Genomic DNA, 6,588 nt, shown 5'->3' on the forward strand with positions numbered 1-6,588 from the left:
GGGGTCCTGTGTATTGGGGTAGTTGGGGCTCCTGTGTATTGGGGTATTTGGGGCTCCTGTGTATTGGGGTGTTTGGGGGTCCTGTGTATTGGGGGGTTTGGGGTCCTGTGTATTGGGGTATTTGGGGCTCCTGTGTATTGGGGTGTTTGGGGGGTCCTGTGTATTGGGGTGTTTGGGGGTCCTGTGTATTGGGGTGTTTGGGGGTCCTGTGTATTGGGGTGTTTGGGGGTCCTGTGCATTGGGGTGTTTTGGCGAGCCCTGTGTATTGGGGTGTTTTTTAGGCTCCCCAGGTGAGTTGAATGTGCAGCCAGGGTGGGGATGCTGACATTCCACGGGGAGGAGAAAGGGCGGGGCTAAGTGAGGTTTTCCCCAGAATCTCTGATCGAGTTGATTTCAGAACAAACAGCGCTGGTGGAGGATACAAGGATGCATCCGCTGAAACCCGGCCTCGCCTGGGACATGAACTCAGAAACCGCGGCGTGAAACGAAGCTTACATACGTGTGGTCAAGGCTGTTGACAAAGACAAAAGAACAAAATATTTACACAAGAAACAACAACAAAAAGAAAAAGAAGAAGAAAGCAAACGTGGTGTCATGGAACTGCGGAGTGCGTTTGTGCTCAAACACCCCTGGGGAGACGGAGTGACTTCCGGAACGCCTCTCCTTTGGGCATCCTGGGGCTGCCTCTCAGGAGGAATCCAGATGTTGGTTTCCTCTGGTCCATGTGTCCTTCACACACGCTCCATGAATGTCGAGCCCAGGAGTGGGGAGGGGTCCCAGGGTCCCTGTTGTCTGTCGAGGCCCTCTCCAGGGCCACTGGGTTACACCTGTTTGTCACCAGTAACGACTCCTCTTGGAGCCCACACAGTGGGAGGCACCCACGCTGCTGCCTTTTTTAATGGAAAAAAACTGTGGCCTCGTTGGGGGCTTGCCCAGCATCCTGGAGCCGTTCCCAGCTGGCCAACCTCTACTGTCACGGTCACTGATTCCCTGCCCTCCACCCCTAGCCTCCTCCCCAGTGGGATGAACGAGTCCCCCCACCCCAAGCCCTGATGGAATGATCTGTGCGTGTTGCTCAGCTGAAACCTCCAGTCCCCTGAGAACAGCTGTGAGACACGGCTCCCCTCTGCGATGCCACTTCTGGGCACAGCCTGGGCTGGACACAGCCTGGGACGGGGATGAAAGGGCTTCCTCTGGCAGCTCAGGGCGCTCAGCTGCCAGAACTCCTGGCTCGGTCCCCAGGCCATTTCCCTCTTGAACTTCTGTCCCCAAATGTTTGGTCTGCAGCTGTTCAGACGTGGTACCTGGGCACCTTCCTCTCCCACACTGTTCCTAGAGATTTGGCCGTGTCCACTGACTGTTCCAGAAGCTCATCTGGTCTCTTTACAGCCTCCTGTGTGAAGCCTCTGTTTCTGCTCCTGCAAAAGGGAAATGACCTCCCTAGATGGCGGGTGTCTGGTGAGATTGTGGGTGTGGAAGCGTTTCTATGACATGTCCAGAATAGACAAATCCGTGCAGACAGAAAGTAGGCGAGTAGTTGCTGAGGGCTGGGATGGGGAGATGGGGGTGACTGCTAAAGGACATGGAGTTTCTTTCGGGGGTGATGGGAATATCTGGAATTGGATAGTGGTGATGGTTGCATAATTTTGTGAATGTACCAAAACCCACTGAATTATGCACTTGAAGTGGGTGAATGGTATGACACGCGAATTATATCTCAACAAAGCTGTTTAAAAAAAAAAGCACGGGGTGTTGAGCCATTTTCCTACAATGGGATCAGTGAGCTGAGATAGCACCACTGCACTCCAGCCTGGGTGACAGAAAAAAAAAAGGCACATTCCTCACCAGCTGGTCCTTTTGGCTCCAAGACTCCTTTCTCTATTGAGGAAGCTATTTTTCTTTCTCTTCTCTTCTGCCCTTCTGCCTGTTAAACCTCTGCTCCTAAACTCCTTGTGTGTGTCCGTGTCCTAAATTTTCCTGGCAGGTGACAACAAACCCCAGGTTTATACCCCAGACAATGTAGCCACTTCATGACCAGCTGGGCAGTTCCCGATGGCCCCAGGAGCCACCCAGGAGACAGAGCTCATGTTCTGAGCTGGGAAACACAGGCCTGGGGACGAGGAAGGAAAACCAGGGTGGGAGGTTTGGGAAAGAGAAGGGCCTGGCAGGGAAGGCCGGACGACAACACGCCCAGAGGCCAAGGGACCAGGTCCTCTGAGGACCACCCTGGCAGAGCTTTGTGGCTGCTGCTGCAAACAGTTGTGCCCTGTGCCCTGTCCTTCTCTCCAGGTCCACCCCAGGATATGTCCCAGACTCCACACTGTCTTCTCAGCTGTATGGGGCCCTGGTGCTATGCCTGGTCCCCTGGGCACGTGGCAGGAGCTCTCAACAGCCCCCGAGTTCTACTTCTCTCTAAGGAGACTGGACAGCCTTCAAGCAGGCCACTTCTGCCTCTCTCCTGAGGGTAAGCTCAGAAGGTCAGAAAGAACTTGTTACTGGCCCAGCACAGTGGCTCATGCCTGTAATCCCAGCACTTTGGGAGGCCGAGGCGGGCAGACTACCTGAGGTCAGGAGTTCGAGACCAGCTTGGCCAATATGATGAAATCCTGTCTCTACTAAAAATACAAAATTAGCCAGGTGTGGTGGCGTGCACCTGTAATCCCAGCTACTCGGGAGGCCGAGACAGGGGAATCCCTTGAACCCAGGAGGCAGAGGTTGCAGTGAGTCGAGACTGTGCCACTGTCCTCCAGCCTGGGGGAGAGAGTGAGACTCTGTCTCACAAAAAAAAAAAAAAAAAAAAAAAAAAAAAAAAAAAAGAAAAGGGAGGGAAGGATCTTGTTTCTAGAATGAAATCCCAGAGTATAAACCCAACACCAGTGGCTTAGGGCTACTGAGATCAAGACTGGTGTGGACATCAGAGCAGCTCAGATGGAAGAGGTTTGCTCCCTACCATGGTAAGGTGCACTTAGAGGCTGGTGACACCTGGCAGACAGATGCAGGGGGAAGTCACACATAAAACCTGGGCTATGGGACTTGGTATCAGGAACATTCTCCCTGGATCTTAAACCTCAGCAGAAGGATGTGGACTTTCTGGTGAGTGCTTTGAGGAACCACCATCCGAACACACACAGGGGGCTATGATATTCCAAGTTTCCAGACCCACCTACCTGGTGCTGCATTTCACAGACGGAGGCCTGATTGCCCTTTCTGTTTCCCATGACTGTCATCTTCTGCACGCATTCTTCCCGTGTGGGACCTGGCCTGCTCCCAGAGCAGGTGTTTGCCTCACTGAGCGATGCAGAGACAGGCCTCGAGCCTGCTCGCCAGCGCTGTCACTGGCTGTTGGGGTGGCGTTTTATATTTGGCATTGATATCCCTTGGGACTTGGATAGAGCGCTGCCTCCTGTCTGACTCTTCTTTGGCTATTAAAAACAGAGCTGGGGACCAGGCGCAGTGGCTCATGCCTGTAATCCCAACACTTTGGGAGGCCAAGGCGGGTGGATTGCCTGAGGTCAGGAGTTCGAGATCAGCCTGGCCAACATGGGGAAACCCTGTCTCTGCTAAAAAAATACAAAAAATTAGCCAGGCGTGGTGGCGGACACCTGTAATCCCAGCTACCAGGAAGGCTGAGGCAGGAGAATCACTTGAACTTGGGAGGCGGAGTTGCAGTGAGCCAAGATCACAACTTTGTACCCCAGCCTGGGCAACAAGAGCAAAACTCCATCTCAAAACAAAAACAGACAAACAAACAAACAAACGAAAAGAGCTGAGCTGGGCAGAGTGGCTCATGCCGGTAAGCAGCATGTTTGGAGTACGCAGGAGAGCTGCAGTGTGGGGGAATGTGGTTTTCAGAGTGGAGGGTGGCATTCATTGTGTCTTCATTCCTCAGGATGGAGCTGGGGCTGCTGTCCTGGTGTGCCCAGGATTATCCTGGTTTGGGCAGGGGCCTAGCATTCAACCTGGTGGCTTCAGCGCCCAGCACACCTCTTAGAACCCAGGAAGCTCTCGACACATGTCTGTGGGATGCATGATGAATAAGCCACCCTACCTCAAGAATTGTTGATGACTCGGTTTCCTAAGAGAGTAAGATTGACAAATATTTATCACTGAGATTGGTACTGGTCCCCTCTTGGCAGGTAAGTCAGAAGGTTACTTCTGCACACAAAATACAGGGGAGACTGGGCACAGTGGCTCACACTTGTAGTCCCAACATTTTGGGAAGCCAAGGTGGGAGGATTGCTTGAGCTCAGGAGTTTCAGACCAGCCTGAGCAACATGGCAAGACTCCCATTTCTACAAAAAGAAAAAAAAAAAATTAATTACCCAGGTGTGGTAGCATGTGCTATATATAGTCCCAGCTACTTGGGAGGCTGAGGCCGGAGGATCACTGAGCCCAGGAGACAGAGGCTACAGTGAGCCACGATCATACCACTACACTCTAGCCTAGGTAACAGAGTGAGACCCTGTTAAAAAACATACAGAGGTGCTCTTGCCCACATTTGTCTCTTCTTAGGGTCATGAAACATTTGCCCAGTTAGGTGGACCCATTATGGATAGATACATTATATTATCGGATTTTAATCAAAGTAACTGTTCTAAAATGGAAAATAATCCTCACATACAAGCCCCAGTGAACAACAGGGATGGTTTACAAAAATTCTGATCTTTGTCTCCAGTGCCTGGCACAGAACTCCTCAAACTTTTGGACTTTCCTGAGTGACAGAAGTGTCTTCTTTATGCTAATGAATGATGGGTCCTGGGGGAATGGGGCACTGAGATGGTTCCCGGCTGGGGCTGGACACCAGCAAGACCAAACCTTGGTTGGAACTTCCAGCACCCCGAACTGATGGGATTCAAGGAGACTCCGAGTTAGTGAACGCATCCGCACACCAGCAGGGCAGCACGCCCCTGTGTCCACCGGGACACAGGCTGCCATGACTTGGCCCCTTCCGGCACTCTCCATGTGCCTCTTCACTGGGCTGCTTGTTTGTATCCTTTATAAACTGGAACAGCAAGGGGAACACTTCCCTTTGTTCAGAGAGGCGTTCTGGCAAATTAGCGACCCTGAGGGGTGGGGGTTGGGACTCCTGAATTGGAAGTCAGCTGGGCAGAAGTGTGGGTCGGCTGAGGACCCCATTTGTGGCTGGGATCTGAACGAGGCTGTCTTGTGGAACTGAGCCCTTCAACTGTGGGGTCTGATGCTAACTCCAGGTAGATAGTGTCAGAATCGAATTAACATGTTGAACACCAAGTTGGTGTTAGAGAATTGGAGAACCACACAACAGGTAACCCAGCTGATGAATATCAAGTAAAAGCATTAGAGACCTAATCCAGTGTGAAGAGAAGTCAGCAACCCGCCCTTTTCTAAACCACCAAGGCTATTGGAAATGTGGATTTATGTATCTATCATCATTGCTAACAAGAAGCCTCCCTCTAAGTCTATGCTATGCATTGGCATTGGATCATAGCTCAAGATTGCATGAAACTATCTCAGTTAGCAACACATTTACAAAGCTCAGCGTTCGGAACCCAAGACAAACCTCAACACTGTTTGTGATGTGTACAGTTCTACTCTTTATGGACTCTTGAGATTTAATGAAAACTATTTAGAAGCTTCTTTGAGGTGTTTTTGTTTTGTTTTGTTTTGTTTTTGCTTTGTCACGGAGTCTTGCTCTGTCGCCCAGGCTGGAGTGCAGTAGTGCAATCTCGGCTCACTGCAAGCTTTGCCTCCAGGGTTCACGCCATTCTCCTGCCTCAGCCTCCCGAGTAACTGGGACTACAGGCGCCAGCCACCTCGCCCGGCTAGCTTTTTTTGTATTTTTTAGTAGAGACAGGGTTTTGTTGTGTTAGCTAGGATGGTCTTGACCTCCTGACCTTGTGACCTGCCCGCCTCGGCCTCCCAAAGTGCTGGGATTACAGGCGTGAGCCACCGCGCCCGGCCTTGAGGTGTTTTTTAAAAATGTTTATTTATTTTTTTAAGACAGGGTCTTGCTCTGTCACCCAGGCTGGAGTGCAGTGGCACGATCACAGCTCACTGTAGCCTCGACCTTCAGGGCTCAAGCAATCCTCCTGCCTCAGCCTCCCGAGTAGCTGGGACTATAGGTCCTCCCCTGCCATGCCCAGCTAGCTAATTTTTCATTTTTCGTAGAGATGAAGTCTTGCTATGTTGCCCAGGCTGGTCTTGAACGCCTGGGCTCAAGCGATGATCCTACCTTGACCTCCCAGTGTGCTGGGATTACAGGTGTGAGCCACCGTGGCCAGCCGTCTGAGGTGGTTTTTTTTTTTGTTGTTGTTTTCGTTTTTGTTTTTTTTAATAGAAAAAGTCCCAGAGGCAATACGAGTGGGCAAATGCTTACATGGATTACAGACTGGAAAGCAAGATGGCAGCAAACCAAGATGCATTTTTTGGGTCAACAAATCGTGTTGAAAAATACCTGGAAAACACGGGTGAGAATGTGAAGACAACCATGAGAACAAATTATTCGGTGGGAAGTTTGCCACACGACTGGATGAAACTGCAGATACTGTTACTGTGTCTGGGAACGGTTATGTTTCAAAGACGAAGTGCACAGAGAACTCCTTTTTCATG

This window comes from Rhinopithecus bieti, unplaced genomic scaffold, assembly GCF_001698545.2.
Source record: "Rhinopithecus bieti isolate Rb0 unplaced genomic scaffold, ASM169854v2 scaffold_1530, whole genome shotgun sequence".
In the NCBI taxonomy this organism is placed as follows: Eukaryota; Metazoa; Chordata; class Mammalia; order Primates; family Cercopithecidae; genus Rhinopithecus; species Rhinopithecus bieti.